The 14,787-nt window shown below is 34.7% G+C and overlaps 1 pseudogene across 1 annotated transcript; it reads left to right on the top strand.

Annotated features, from left to right (window-relative positions):
* Positions 1–1,922: 1,922 nt before the first annotated feature.
* LOC143634018 (mannose/glucose-specific lectin-like) lies at positions 1,923–5,678 on the top strand (annotated as a pseudogene). Its single transcript, XR_013153774.1, has 4 exons — positions 1,923–2,957; positions 3,046–3,217; positions 3,498–3,565; positions 5,242–5,678. The product of XR_013153774.1 is annotated as a mannose/glucose-specific lectin-like (transcript).
* Positions 5,679–14,787: the final 9,109 nt, after the last annotated feature.

The following is a 14,787-nucleotide window of genomic DNA, read 5'->3' as shown; positions in this document are numbered from 1 at the left end:
TACATACACACACATATATACATAGAGATACTACACATACATAGATAAATGCAAGTTGCATATCACAAACATACATACATACATACATAGAGATACTGTATAGATACATACATATATAGAGATAGTATATAGATACATACAACATACATACAGACATACACCCACACACATGCATGCATGCATACCTACATACACATGCAAGCACGCATGCATGCACGCACACACATACATACATACACACATACATACATACATACATACATACATAGAGATACTATACACATACACACATACATACACACACACATATACATACATTTATATACATATATATACATAACATCGGAAAAAATTGGTTTGTAATTTTTTACATTAACTGTTAATCATATTATTTAGGACAAAGAAAATATAATTTTACTTTTACAGTTTTATTAACTTTAATTGATGACCACAAGTTTCAAACTTTAATTAAAATAATGTAGTTGAGAATGAATTTTTAGAGTTTTATTAACTCAAACTGGTTTTTATTTTATCCATACATACATACATGCATGCACACACACATACATACATACATACATATATAGAGATACTACATACATACATACATACATACATGCATACATAGAGATCAGGCCCGGCCGAAGGGAAGGGCAGGGAGGGCTCAGGCCCCAGGCCCACTCCCCTTTTAGGGCCCATGGATTTTATAACGTTTTTATAAATGTATATATTTTAGGCCCATATTCCACCTCATCCAAAATAAAGTAACGTAGCAGGCCCCAGGGTTTGAAATTGAACGTAACAGCGAGTCAGACCATCGAACTTCCAAGACATTCAGACAATCCGACGGGTGGCTATCGGCTGACGAGGGTTTGGCAGTAATGATTTAACGATTGGCGGCTGCTATATACAGGTTATCTATCAACTTAATAACACAAAGCACTAATTTACTAAATAATATCAAAGCAGCATGCGTAAAGTTATTTCCAGGCCTTTACTTAACTTTAATAAAGTTTTTGTGGTTAAAATTTAAATTTTAGTTGTTAATTTCTTATTTGTTGACTGCTATTTTAAGTTTTATTGTTAATAATTTTATATTTTTTGATACATGATGATGAGATGGAATGATACTTAATTGATAATGTTAATATTTGTTTTTTTTTAAGATTATGTCTTCTAAGTCTAATCACTTATCACGCAGTCAAAAACGTAAAAAGAGAAAATCTGAAGATTAGTTAAGAAACACGTAATCGAGAAGAACGCGACATACATTATTTTTGAAAACACCTCAAGTTCTATTATTAAAGAAAAAGATATACATGCTTCTAAAAATGCTAATAGAAAATCGTGATTCGTTTAAGCATTTCAGTTAAATCATTTTGGGGGAAAAAAAACTTTTGCTTTGTATATTAGGACCTTTTGTTTTTCATGTCCCAGGCCTTTAATTTTTTTTGGTTTCTTGAAGACGGCCCTGATAGAGATACTACATACATACATACATACATATTCAATAAACAGCCGACCATGCTAGCAACAAACTAAACCACAAGGTCAGACACCCCATACAACCAATTACAACATTTTCAAATTAAAATTACACTACCTTTTCCCCCGAAACGCTCAACCATTTCGATCTATTTCGGACCCATAAAAAGCTTAGCGCTTTGATTTCCCCAGCCTCACTAAGCAAACGGGCCGGTTTAGTCTCGAATACAGCCAAATTACGTGTCTTTCAAAACCATATCATTATCATTGCCAGGCAGATTGCATGGAAAACCCTCGTTTGTTAAAGCTCTAATTAAGAGTCAGATAAAAAGTTATTTCTCATGTTTGTAAATTGTTTATTTACATTTTTATTTTAGTCTCCATGTGGGTCTCTCCCTTCTTCTTTTTTTTTAAATAACTTATACATTGTAACTTGGTAGTTGATGTGACATTTGTTTAAATCTTTGACATTAAACTTACACATTATATTGGTTGTTAAAGTGTGACACAACGTCCTGAGAGTTTACTTCTAGTTGGATTCTTATTACTTCCATCATTTTTCTCAGTATGGAACAATGCAAAATTAAATATTCCACTCGAAGAGATAAAGTTGGCAACTAACAACTTTAGTGATAAAAATTTCATTGGAGGAGGTGGATTTGGGAAGGTCTATATAGGAAACCTCACTAAATTTGGAGAAGAGAATAAGGTAGCTATGAAGAGGTTAGATCGTACACTGGGGACGAGGGGATCGTGAGTTCCAGATGGAAATTGATACACTTTCGCATTGCAGCCACAAAAACCTCATCACGCTCGTTGGTTTTTGTGAAGAGGGTGGAGAAAATATCCTCGTTTATGAGTACGCAAAACATGGTAGCCTTGATAACTATCTAGTCAACGAAAAGCTATCGTGGGTCCAACGTCTCAAAATATGCATTGTCGCAGCTCGGGGTGTTAGTTGCCTTCATAATGATGTGGGACCCCAACAGAGGGTAATGCATCGCGAGATTTAAAGAGCTCAAACATTCTCCTAAATGAAAACTGGGAAGCAAAAATATCTGATTTTGGGTTATCAAAGATAGGCCCTTCAAATGTTAAGTCCACATTTGTTGTCACTAATGCTTGTGGCACCATAGGCTATATTGATCCCCAATATGCCAAAAGCGGCATCTTAACCAACGAATCTGATGTGTATTCATTTGGGGTGGTACTATTTGAAATATTATGTGGGAAGCCAGCACTTACTAATATATACACAGGTGAACGTTGGTCTCTTGCTTCACCTGCCCAACAATCTTGTGAACAAAACACTTTATCTGAGAATAATCGTTCCAGGTTTAAAGAATGAAATGAAGGAAGATTCATTGGGTGTATTTTCTTTAATTGCATATGAATGCTTGAAAGAAAACCCAACTGAACGGCCAACGATGGCTCGAGTCACAGAAGAACTTGAAAAGGCATTAAACCTTCAAGTAAGTTTCATGCGAAATACTACAATTACCAAATAATATAGAATATATTTCGTACTTTTACATTCAATAACGTATTCTTTATTTCAAGGTTAATAAGGAAGTAGCAAGATTTATTCGGCTAGGAACTTGGGGTAAACAAAGTGGAGGTCATGAAGATAACTGGTCTTTTGAACTTGAGCAAGGTTATACGCTTCGAAAGATAACTGTTGGTCATGGTGATGATGTTGTATACTCTCTCATATTTACCTCATAATCTAGAGGTGTTTCGTATAGAGCATTCCCAACCCATTCTCTATATTATTGTGAGAAGAGTTTATAAATTATAGGGTGAGGTTTTGAGTAGTTGTAAGTGTAAATTATAAGGTGGACAGAGAAAATGTAGTGATTTTTTGTAAATTTGGGGAAACTTTGTTTGTCCCTATTTATTTTTTAATATTTGTTGAATTGGTTGTGAGTAGAGCAGAGAATGTATAAAGTAATATTATTTAATTGAATAGAAAAGAGAAATGTAGTGTTTTGTAGTGTAATTATAAAGATGAGGATGAAGATCCGGATGCGAATGCTCTAACAAGGTGGGTGGTTCCAATTATGGAGAAACAGTTTCTGAGGTGAGAAGCGTATATATCATAACATCTTAAATATATATAAATGAATGTTTTTTTAAATTTTCTCAAGCCATCAAATTGTTTTATTCTTAAATGAAGATTTCTCATTTATTTTACCCGAATTCATGGGTACGAGTCTCACCAAACCCATATAACCCTTAAACGAGTTATAACATCTAATTATATTAAAAATTAATCTCATCAATTATTTGATATAAAAATCCTATAAAATAGGGATACTAAAAATTAATATCCATTTAAAAAAAATATTATTTATAATTAAGAAATAATTTGTAGTAAAAAAATAAGTGGGTCATTGTCCCACTAAACCCATGTAACTTTTAAACCGGGTATAACATCTCATTTATTTGTGAAACTTTTTTATCATCAAATCATAAATATATTATTAACTTTCTTAAAATAAATTAAATTAAAATCCAAAAAAATATTAAATATTTTTAAGGGCAACTCAGTAAAATAGTAACAAAGTTTCAAGTTTATTTCAATTAATGCACTCATATTTTATTTTGTTTAAATTAAATCACTCAACTTTCAGTGTGTGTCAATTAGGTCACTAAACTTTTAATTTTAGCTTAATTACGTCACTCATATCTCAATAAATGTTATAATACTATCATTTTTACCTTCATATTATATATTCATAAATAACCGAGCGTAATTTAAAACCAACGTTTTTTATTTTTTATCAGTAAATATATCACTTACAATAATATAGTAGTTTCCCCTCTCGTTGTAGAACACAAATTGAAATTTTAGTGACTTGATTGTGACAAAGTAAAATTTGAATGACCTAAATGAGACAAAACAAAATATGAGAATGGGTGCAAACGAGCCGAGCCGAGCCCGAGCTCGACTAGGCTTGAGCTCGGCTCGTTTCACTTACGCAGAGCTCGAAAAATGAAGCTTGGGCTCGGCTCGGACTTATTTCGAGCTCTATTTTCAAAGCTCGAGCTCGGCTCATGAATAGAATTTCAAGCTCGAGCTTGGTTCATTTATTATTTATCAATTATTTTTTATATAATCATAACTATTTTTATATATCTTTTTCTATAATAGTTTTATGTATAAAATATTATATCTTTTTTTGGTTATTTTTATTTACTATTTTCATAACATTATATATATATATATATATATATATATATTATATTTATTAAATATACTTTTAAAAAATTATATGAATGAAAAGCTCATTTAGGCTCACGAGCCGGCTCGACCTCGAAAAGTGAGGCTCGGGCTCGTTTTTTAAACGAGCTTTCTTTTAGGCTCAAGATCCGGCTCAGGCTTGATTAAGTTCGGCTCGATCGAGTTTTTTAACGAGCCGATCTCGAGTAGCTCACGAGCAGCTCGGCTCGTTTGCACTCCTAAATATGAGTGACTTAATTTTGAATAAACTTGAAACTTGGTTACTATTTTATAGTGTTCCCTATTTTGTAAAATTTGTTAAAACTAGTTGTTGTGAGTAGAGGAAAGATCGGCTGTAAAAATAAAAATATAAAAAATATTATTAATTAAAAATTAGAAAGAAATATAGTGTTTTTTTAATACAATTAAACACATGAGGAAGTGAGACGGGCTGGAACGCTCTGAAAAAACAACAAAATAGGTTGCACTAATTACAGCTAAAACATAATCTTCATGTTGGCATTCATATTTAGGTGAAGCTTGAACTCGATGAGGAAATAGTTGGTATCAATGGAAACATCGGCACTCAAGGTGGCGATACAATAATTTCGTCACTATCTTTCAAAACCAACAAGAGGGTCCATGGACCTTTCGGTCGAATGTCCAATTCTACGTTCTCCGGACCTTGGGACAAATCTATGTTCTCCATACCTTGGGACAAGGCTCTTTAGTTGGATTTTATGGCGTGGCTAGCACTCATATTGATGGTATTGGTGTCTATCTGAAACCCCACGATGAAACCATGAGGGTTGGAATATGGGGAACAAGTAACCCTGGAGGTCCGCAAAACATCTAGTTTTTCCAACTAGAGAAAAATCATCGTTTGAAGAAGATAACCATTGAATATAGCAAAATGATATGCTCTCTGATGTTCACCACACAATATAGAGGATTGGGAACCGATACGTGAACGGGAAACGGGCACGGGTACGGGAACGGGAAACGGCAAAACTCAAAAAATCAAGAAATGGGTACGGCACGGGTACAACAAAAAATTTATAAAAAAAATAAAAATATATATTACATAGTTAATTAATTATTAATAACAAATAAACAAATATATAATTTTGATTTATATCTAATGTCATTTAAACATTTTACGTATAAAATTACAAGTTGAGGACCAAATGTAAACTAATCTAGATAGTGAGGGTTAAATGTTAAAATGTATAATCTAATTTAATACTATTTATGTAAATCTTAACAAAGTTTAAGGACTAGATGCAAACAATTGAAAGATAAAGGGGTTTAATATTTAAACTTAAACTATAACTTAACCTAAACACATTCAGCAGCCACTTCTTCTTCTTCTTCTTCTTCTCTTCTTCTTCTTCTTCTTCATCTTCTTCATCGATTTTCCGGCGCCGGAATTCTTCGCCGGAATACTTAATGTGGCGCCAGAATACCCTTTTAAATTGCGGGAAACGTTTAAAAAGTCGTCCCCAAAGTTCTGGAAACGTATCGAAACATCGTTTGACTTTTCGAAATGGTCAACGATCGTCCTCCAACTTTAAGGAAACGGTCAAGAAACGTTTCCGGCCATCCCCGTCGGCGTTGTCCGTCCCCGGCGAGTTTCTGGGACGGGGTGCGGCAGGTTGGTCGCGTTTCCGTGCATCAGAGGTTACACATGATGAAAAAGATGGTGGTTGGATTGGTGGACCTAGAGTTTGGGATGGTAATGAGTTCCTAGCTCGTACAAGTTAATAAAAATTACTGTATATCATAAAGGTTGTTTTGTTGTGATTTTACAAATCTAATCTTCCGTATTTGATCTTGTAACATTCGATTGGGACGAAGAAATTATTGCCATTAGTGGCACCATTGATAATTCAGATAGAACATATGTGGGTTACACGATAATTTCATCAATATCATTTGTGACGGACAAAAGGACCCATGGACCGGTGGGCTATTATCATTCGGATGAAGAGGGTGATCCATTTATAGTATCATGGGACAAGGGTTCATTTGCTGGATTTTATGGCCTCTGTGGGTATTATATTGATAGCATCGGTGTGTATTTGAAGGAAACTAAGTAGTAAAATGTGATGCGATCCCGGACCCATCACAACCGACCCACAGGGAAAGCCGTTGTTCCCATGTTGCATGTTTCTTTATTGTTTTGCATGTTTCCTTATTGTTCTCCAAATAAAGTGCATGCAGTGTAGGCTAGGTTCTTTATTTAAGCATTTGTACTTCAATTAAAAAAAATGAGAGAAGAAAATCGTTTCCAAAATATATGTGTTCTTTATCTTTATTACTTGAAGCTTGACCCCCTCTAAGGGTTACCCTAACACATTGGTGCTTTCTTTGCTCCACTCCCAGTTCCTTCACGCAAAAATCCTTCCGATGAACCCTTTCATTCCCTATGTGAGAAACTTGATTAAATCCTCTCGCATTATTCAAAAACTGTTGCTCAAACCCAAGCTCGATCGGATCCCCAATTTCAATCCCTACAAGCTGCTTTCAATAGCAACTAGAATTCTCCAGCAAACTGATTGCCACCATCGTGAAAGACGAAAAAGAGATGCCTAAAACCCTTTCCTGCGGCTCTTTCGGTCCTTCCCTTGCAGACACAAACAACCCTCGACAACCAAAAATTAACTTGCGCATGTTCGATGGTTCGAACCCCTTGGATTGGATTTTCCAAGCCAACAACTACTTCAAATACTATCGCACCCCTGAAACCGTTTGAGTCTCTTTGACACAATTCAACTTCACAAGAGAGGCACTAAGTTGGTACAAACACCTAGACAATAATGACTTTCTCAGGAGTTGGTACGATTTCTCCCGTGAATTAGAGTTGCGGTTTGGTCCATCCACATAAGCAAACCATCAAGCGGCCTTATAATTCAAACTAAAGCAAACCTCAACCGTGATCATTTATCAAAAGGAATTCGAGAAACTATGCAACTGCATAGTCGGCCTACCTAAAGATGCACTCCTAAGTTGCCACTTATCTGGCCTTAAACATGAAATCCAATATGAACTCACCATCCTCAAACCAACTTCTCTACACCAAGCTTACGGTCTCTCAAAATTGGTGGAAGACAAACTAAGTCTAGCCAACCCCAACACCATCTGCACCTAGATATTACACCGCTCCTTTGACTCCTTCAACAACCACACTCATCGCTCCTGCCTTGCTAGCCACACCAACCCAACCTCCGGTTTTGGTACCAGCCGCAATATAACACCCCAGCTTAAGCAGAAACGCCAAAGTGTGATGTATAGATTGCTCAAAACACGTGTAACACTATTAAGTGATAATATTATCATTAATTCATTCAAATCTCAAGTACACAAATTGTTCAAGTAAACAATTACAAAAAAAGGAATAAAACGAACATCAACATTGTTTATTATTTAAATAATCTAAGCTCCAATGTCTTCGTCATTTCATCCTCTAATAAGTATACATGTTGCATATGTATAAAATAAAGTCAACTAATTGAATAGTTGGTGAGTTCACACAAGTTTTAAACAAGTATATAAAAATCGTACAATTTCATGAAACTTAGTGTAGTAATAGCGCAAGCAATGTTTTTTTCCAATTGGTAACAACCAATATACTCGGATCGGGGTCCGTTTTCCACTCATAACAACGAGGTCCTGAGTGCAAAGGGGGGGCGTATGATCATACTTAATGAGAAAACCATGAGCACATAATCTTTGAGCAATGTAAGGCCCTGACCCCGGGTCCCTACATTGGCGTTGGATTTACTCATAAACACAGTTTCTACAAATAAACAATTAATTAAAAACTTATGCAGAAATGTTTACTTTAATTTTTGATGGTCGGGTATTTTGTATATATATTAGTGTATTAATTATGTAGTTTTATTGAGTATATTGTTAGAACTTTGGTACTTCATACGTGCTTTTGTATTTCAGGTAATTGATCGTTAAAGATGCTAAATGGGAGACCTGTACGAGCATGGAATGATATCTCGAGAAGACCGAAGCATGATTTGATGTCTTGGGAATTGTTACAAGGGTTCGGGAAGAGTATGGATGAGAAATCATAAGCCAATGCTAAAACTGAACAAGATGGGTTGACAAAATGCGACCTTGAAGTAAACGAGCATATCTTGAGCTAGAAAATGAGTTACGGGAGCCATAATATATGAATTTTGGGTTTCTCGACGAGAGGAATCCAAATATGAGGTTTTCCCTAAGTCTCGGTACGCGACAGGTAGGGTCTGTGGCCATCGCGATACGCGATGGTCTTAAAAAACGTGAAAAACGGATTTTGACCTATATCTTCTATTTTCCGAACCCTAATCAAGATTGACGACCAGCATCAGCTATTAGGCGATTTTGGGTGAATTCCAGGGCTACCAATCATCTCTTGATCAATCCTAATGGCCTCCCTCATCATAATTGAAGATCTATCGATTGACCGAATGCTCGGCTAGTCTTCTCCGAATCATACCTGGGATGTAAAGTTTGTAACAATTTCAGTTTCCTCATGTGACTAAGAACATTTATGTATAATTGTTTATGGTTAATCTATGATTATTGATGTTTAGTATTTTCTGTGTGTTCAATCGGTTTAGGTTTACGTTGATCTGAACGATCTGTTACCAGTTGCTATAATAATTGATTATAGGGTTGTTTGATTAGGTTGAATATGACAAAGCATATAATTGCCCTTAACCGAGTCACACTGGCAGGGACCGTTTGATAACCAATGCCGTGTGTAAAGCAATTATTGTTGCCTAAGGTTTTGTCTAGTTGATCAGTCTGTAGTTAACCGTTAATGATTAATCTGTTAGGGTTGCATGAGATTACTGTAAGTTACCTACTTGAAGTCCCGGGTGTGATTTTCTTTGTTAATTGATTGAAACTCGTTTATAGTTCGTTGCTTAGTTCTCTATATCAACTAAAATTGTTTGTGTGATCAGCATTAAAATTCAGTTACTTCATAATTAGAAATATGTTACACGAATACATTGACCACATACTCCTTGTGATACGATACCCTACTTGCTCTAACTATTTAGAATAATTAGATTTTTGATTGACTCATACGACGGTAATCAAAATGGCGCCGTTGCCGGGGAGTTAGTGCGCTTAGTGTTTTTCGTGTTTATTTGATTTTTGTGTTTAATTTTAATTTTAGTCTTAATTTTTGTTTTCAGTTTTTAGTTAAAATTTTATTTTTCTATTTTACGCGAGGTGTGTTGTTTGTGCAGATAACATGTTTATGTGCACCCGCCATTCGGGCAAACAGTCACCGTTAATTTTCAAGCCCGAAATCGAGAGAGTAGCTCGGCAGAACCGAGTGCAGAACAGAAATTCAGAGATGGAAGATCAGAACCAGAACCGAAACCTGAACCAGAATGAAAACCAGAACCAAAACGAGAAAACGAAAACCAAGACCCACTTCCACAAAATAACGAGTTTCACCCAGATAACATACCTCCTCCAATACATCAAGGTTGATGATTTATAATCATTCATGGTAATTCATGTTCATAGAAACTAGAAAGGGTAAAAAGAATACTTTGATACTTAATTTAAGATAAAGCATGGATCCTTATGTTGTACTTAGAAATGCTGAGATATAAGTTATGATCTATCTATCTAGTTTTGATAATTCTGAAATAACAATGTTAACACAATTGCTTAGGTTATCATGCTAGTTAAAGAAATCATATGTTAATTAAATGTGTATTTATAACCTAATTTAATCAACCAAGGGTAGGTTGTGTGAGTTAACTACAACCACTCGAAATTGTTAGGGTTGGTATTTGGGAAATCGAAGTCAATCCTAATCATTCTACTTTACCAACTGCTTGTCTATTTAAATTGACATCCTCGGGGTAGTATGCTTATTAAGCATAGGATGTACTTGAAAATATGCATACTATTTACCATTATGTCATAGAATATGCTCACACAAAAATGAGGAACATAGTCTATCATATATTATTAGGGCAAGTTTATCACATGTTGAACTATTAATCATGAAGGGAATGATGGAGTGGATTCTTGATATTAGATGGTAAACCTTCATATAATTGAATTACCCAATTAGAATCTCTCTTCTTGTCACCTATTATATATTATATATATATAATATATATATATATAGTATATATAATATATATATATAATATTTCTATTTTGTAAAAGTTTAAAATCAACCTCAAAATGATTAAAACTCTCCGATTAAACTTAAACAAAGATTCATTATTAGAAACATTTGTGTCCACGGATCGATACTTGGTTCTTACCAATACTATTCTACATATACGATAGGTACACTTGCCTATTTTGTGTGTGTTTAGTCTTAGAAGAAATCACTTTTGGTAAATTTAAAACACGATCTTGTGCAAAAGCTAAATATCCAATCTTTCATATTTTAACCACACGCACGCACGCATCAGAGAATATTAATCCTCAACTAACGGTTACCGAATGCCATGTCAGCGAGTACCATTTCTACAATTAATGTTGGCATTTGCGGCGGCCAAAAATGGCCTACCGAGGATAACCGTAGGTTGTTTGGTCCTTTCACCCGAAACGTAATCGAGGACCAAAAAAGTCAACTGGAAAGTAAAAATCTTCCACCTTGACGGATAACGTCAGTCAGTATCCCCCGAGGGAGTTTCGATGTCTAGTCAGCTAAGACAACCGTGGTGGCGGCTGCCCGAAGCGAACGGACGTCATACTGATCGTATAGACTTCCCGGGAGAATACTGATGCTAGCTCCAAGATCTAGAAGCGCCCGTGTCATTTTAAAATCACCCACTTGAATGGGTATAATGGGCGTTCCCGGATCTTGTAGCTTGGGTGGAAGAACACCCGAAAGAATTGCTGATGTGCGAAAATATATATATAAATAAAACACAAGTCGCAACTAAGCTTTAAAAACCAAACAATCTATCCTAGTTCACACAAACGGCAAGTGTACCGATCGCGTATAGCACAGATAAGGAAAATCCGGATATCGAACTCGAAGACACGTGAAAACGTTTTTAATTACTAAACTCTAACTAAGACTCACCAAAATAATATTTAAATGATTTTTAATATTTAAAATTGATTAAACTACTTAACTTAATTAAACGAAAACTTTTAACAAAACTCTTTGAAAACTTTGACTGCAGTGATAAAAACGTTTACCTAGGAATGAATCATGTTGACAGAAATAACAAGACAACGGATTGAAAATATTCAAAACACCGGTTATAAAAGATGACACAACTAAAACTTGTTTAAGAAAGTCAAATTACCTCTCAGTCTCTCTAACAATCTCTAACTTATTTTAGTTGATTTTAAAGAATAAACCGGAAAAACAATTATTAACGTGTTCTAATACCGACTCACCTCTCGGTCTCACCGACACACTAGCCTAATGGAAACGAATACTACGCAACCAAGGATAGAGGAACAATTTAACTTAACCCAAATTAAACCAACTAATTGCACATAAACACTCAAACTTGACAAGACAAAAACCCGCTCTCGCGCGGTCTTAATTCTAACAAGTAAAAGCAACGAGACAATATTACTTCTTATCACCTCTCGGTCTCAAAGAAGGTGTATTTTAACTGATTTTAGATGATTATATTACCCACTTATCCCTACTGTTGTACTTCCCGCAAATAAACCCAAAACACCAAGTAAAGAGTTTAACAAGCAATCAATTAATCAAAACCAATTCAATTAACTAATGCAAGAGGATTATAAATAATAACAAGTAAAACACAGCCATCACACACAATCTAATTTATGGTTTAGTTAAACTTTACATCAATAATTTAAGTCTTGAACATTAACAATCCATTAAACAAGTTAAAACCATTCAACAATCATCTATCCTAGGTAGAACAAGCAAGTTTAGCTACTCATTAATTTTGGACAGCCATGCATACTTAAGAAAAACACCATAAACATCATCATAAACATTATAAAACTCATTCAAGATCCAAACAATATCAATAACAAGTCAAACAATCAATCAATTGCAAAACAATTCAAAACAAAAGATCAAATCAACAAAGTTAGGGTTCTTGAACAAAAAGTAAAGTTTATGGATGTTTTACTATGAAGTATGGCTGAGATCTTTGCTTGTTTGAAGCCCCTAGCTGCTGCCCGATGTTCCTCTTCCTTCTCCAGCCGCCAACAGCCCTCAGCCGCCTTGCTTTTTCTTTTTTTTCTTTCTTTCTTTCTTTTCCGGCTGACTTGCGATCCGAACTCTAGGGTTTTAGGGTTCTTTTGTGTGATTTCGGGATTAATGGATTAATTGGCTGATTACTCTTGTTATTATCATAATATAATATAATATAAGGCCTCAAAGATGTGGGCTTAGGTCGGGCCTTGATTAAACTTTGAAACTTTGACACTTAAACCCTCCAAGTTCTTTTTTTCTTGCCTTTTTTTCCACATCTTTCCATAACCTACACAAAACATTTCAACTTTGTAAAACTTTGCACTTAACCCCCTAAACTTACATAAATTTGATATTAAATCTTTAAAACATTATAAAATTGTAAGGAAATATAAGTGTGTTATTCAACACATCAAACATCCCCACACTTAAGACTTTTTCGTCCTTGAAAAAGATTTTACTGCAGTTGGATCAGAATCGGAAAATCAAAGTTAAATCAAACATATAGGTTATATTTTAAAGCTCAGAAAAACGCAAAAACCGCGTCATCGATATTGTTGTCCACCTAAACCCATGCCTTAATCTTTACCGGGACAAATAAGATCCGACAATAATATTACTTAGTAGTTTACGCAATTAAGACCCGCTTATTTTCTGCTTTTACCGGACCAGACCACCCCAATTTGACTTAAACCTCAAAATTAGCAGAATTAAAACTTTGTTGCTCAATATTTATGAATAGTTAAGACGATCAAGGGTATTGTTTATCCACCTAAGCTTAAGCATCAAAGTCTACCAAGCAGCCATTAGATATGATTAAGGTTCAATTAATTTATAGCTAGTGCTCCCCACAACATGACACACCCCCGTTATCAAGCAATATCCCAAATCCATAACCATAGGTGAGTATGCAAATTTTTATCTGTAGGGCTTACATGTAGCGTGTCCCTTGTGGTCCGTTTCTTAATGGTAATAAGGGGACCCCACATGACTAACAGCGTGGATGATCAAGTCTGTAGTGTATTTGTACTTTCGTACTTTTTGTGATCATGTTTTTAGACTTATAAGGGTTTGCTCTTTGGATTTTAAATATCCACAACCCCACTTAGGAATTGTGAATACCCAGCTAAATAGATTGCATATAGACCCATGGTCTCCGGACCCGAAGCATCCCATCAATACAGGATTTAAGGTTATAAAACCATATGCCAATGAGGTGTAAAACACTAAACTAGCATTTTAATATTTATATCACAGGCTACACGGCATACTCTAACGTTAAACCTACCCAAGCATCATATGATAACGTATTCAGATTTTTAAAAAACTCATGATATTTCAACTTTTTCATACCAAAATTTGAGGCTTGAGTATGGCCCGACCTTTCATTGCTTATTTTCCACGGACTAAACGCTTTACCCACAAAAGATTTCCGTTTAACCGTTTTATCAAATTTGCCCTATCATTTTCAAGGCTGAGCCTACCGACACATCCCAAGTTAAGTGCGTTTTCTTTTATTTATCTCATATTATTAGTAGTTTGAAAAACAGATTTCCGATAAATGTCATCATCTCCCACTTTAACGCAAAAGAAACTAAAAACAAGGGACATTTATTTATTTATTTATTTTTCAACTTAACCACGTACGAAAACGAAAAACAAGTGAAAACTTTTTATTTTTTAAATTTTTTTTTATTTTATTATTTTAATAATTATATATATATATATATATATATATATATATATTTTATTATTATTATTTTTCTACAACTAAGTAAAATAAATTCCCATCCCCACACTTAGAACGAAATCGTTCACGATGAGAACAAGGAAAAGAAATAAAATAAAAATAAAACGTAAAGCATAAAATTAAAACTTGAACGAACAGAAATTAAAA

Source organism: Bidens hawaiensis, unplaced genomic scaffold (assembly GCF_021521415.1).
Source record: "Bidens hawaiensis isolate Kalapana, Puna unplaced genomic scaffold, B.hawaiensis_p1.1 tig00006968_1, whole genome shotgun sequence".
NCBI classification, from domain to species: Eukaryota; Viridiplantae; Streptophyta; class Magnoliopsida; order Asterales; family Asteraceae; genus Bidens; species Bidens hawaiensis.
This window is presented reverse-complemented; position numbering and strand designations above follow the sequence as displayed.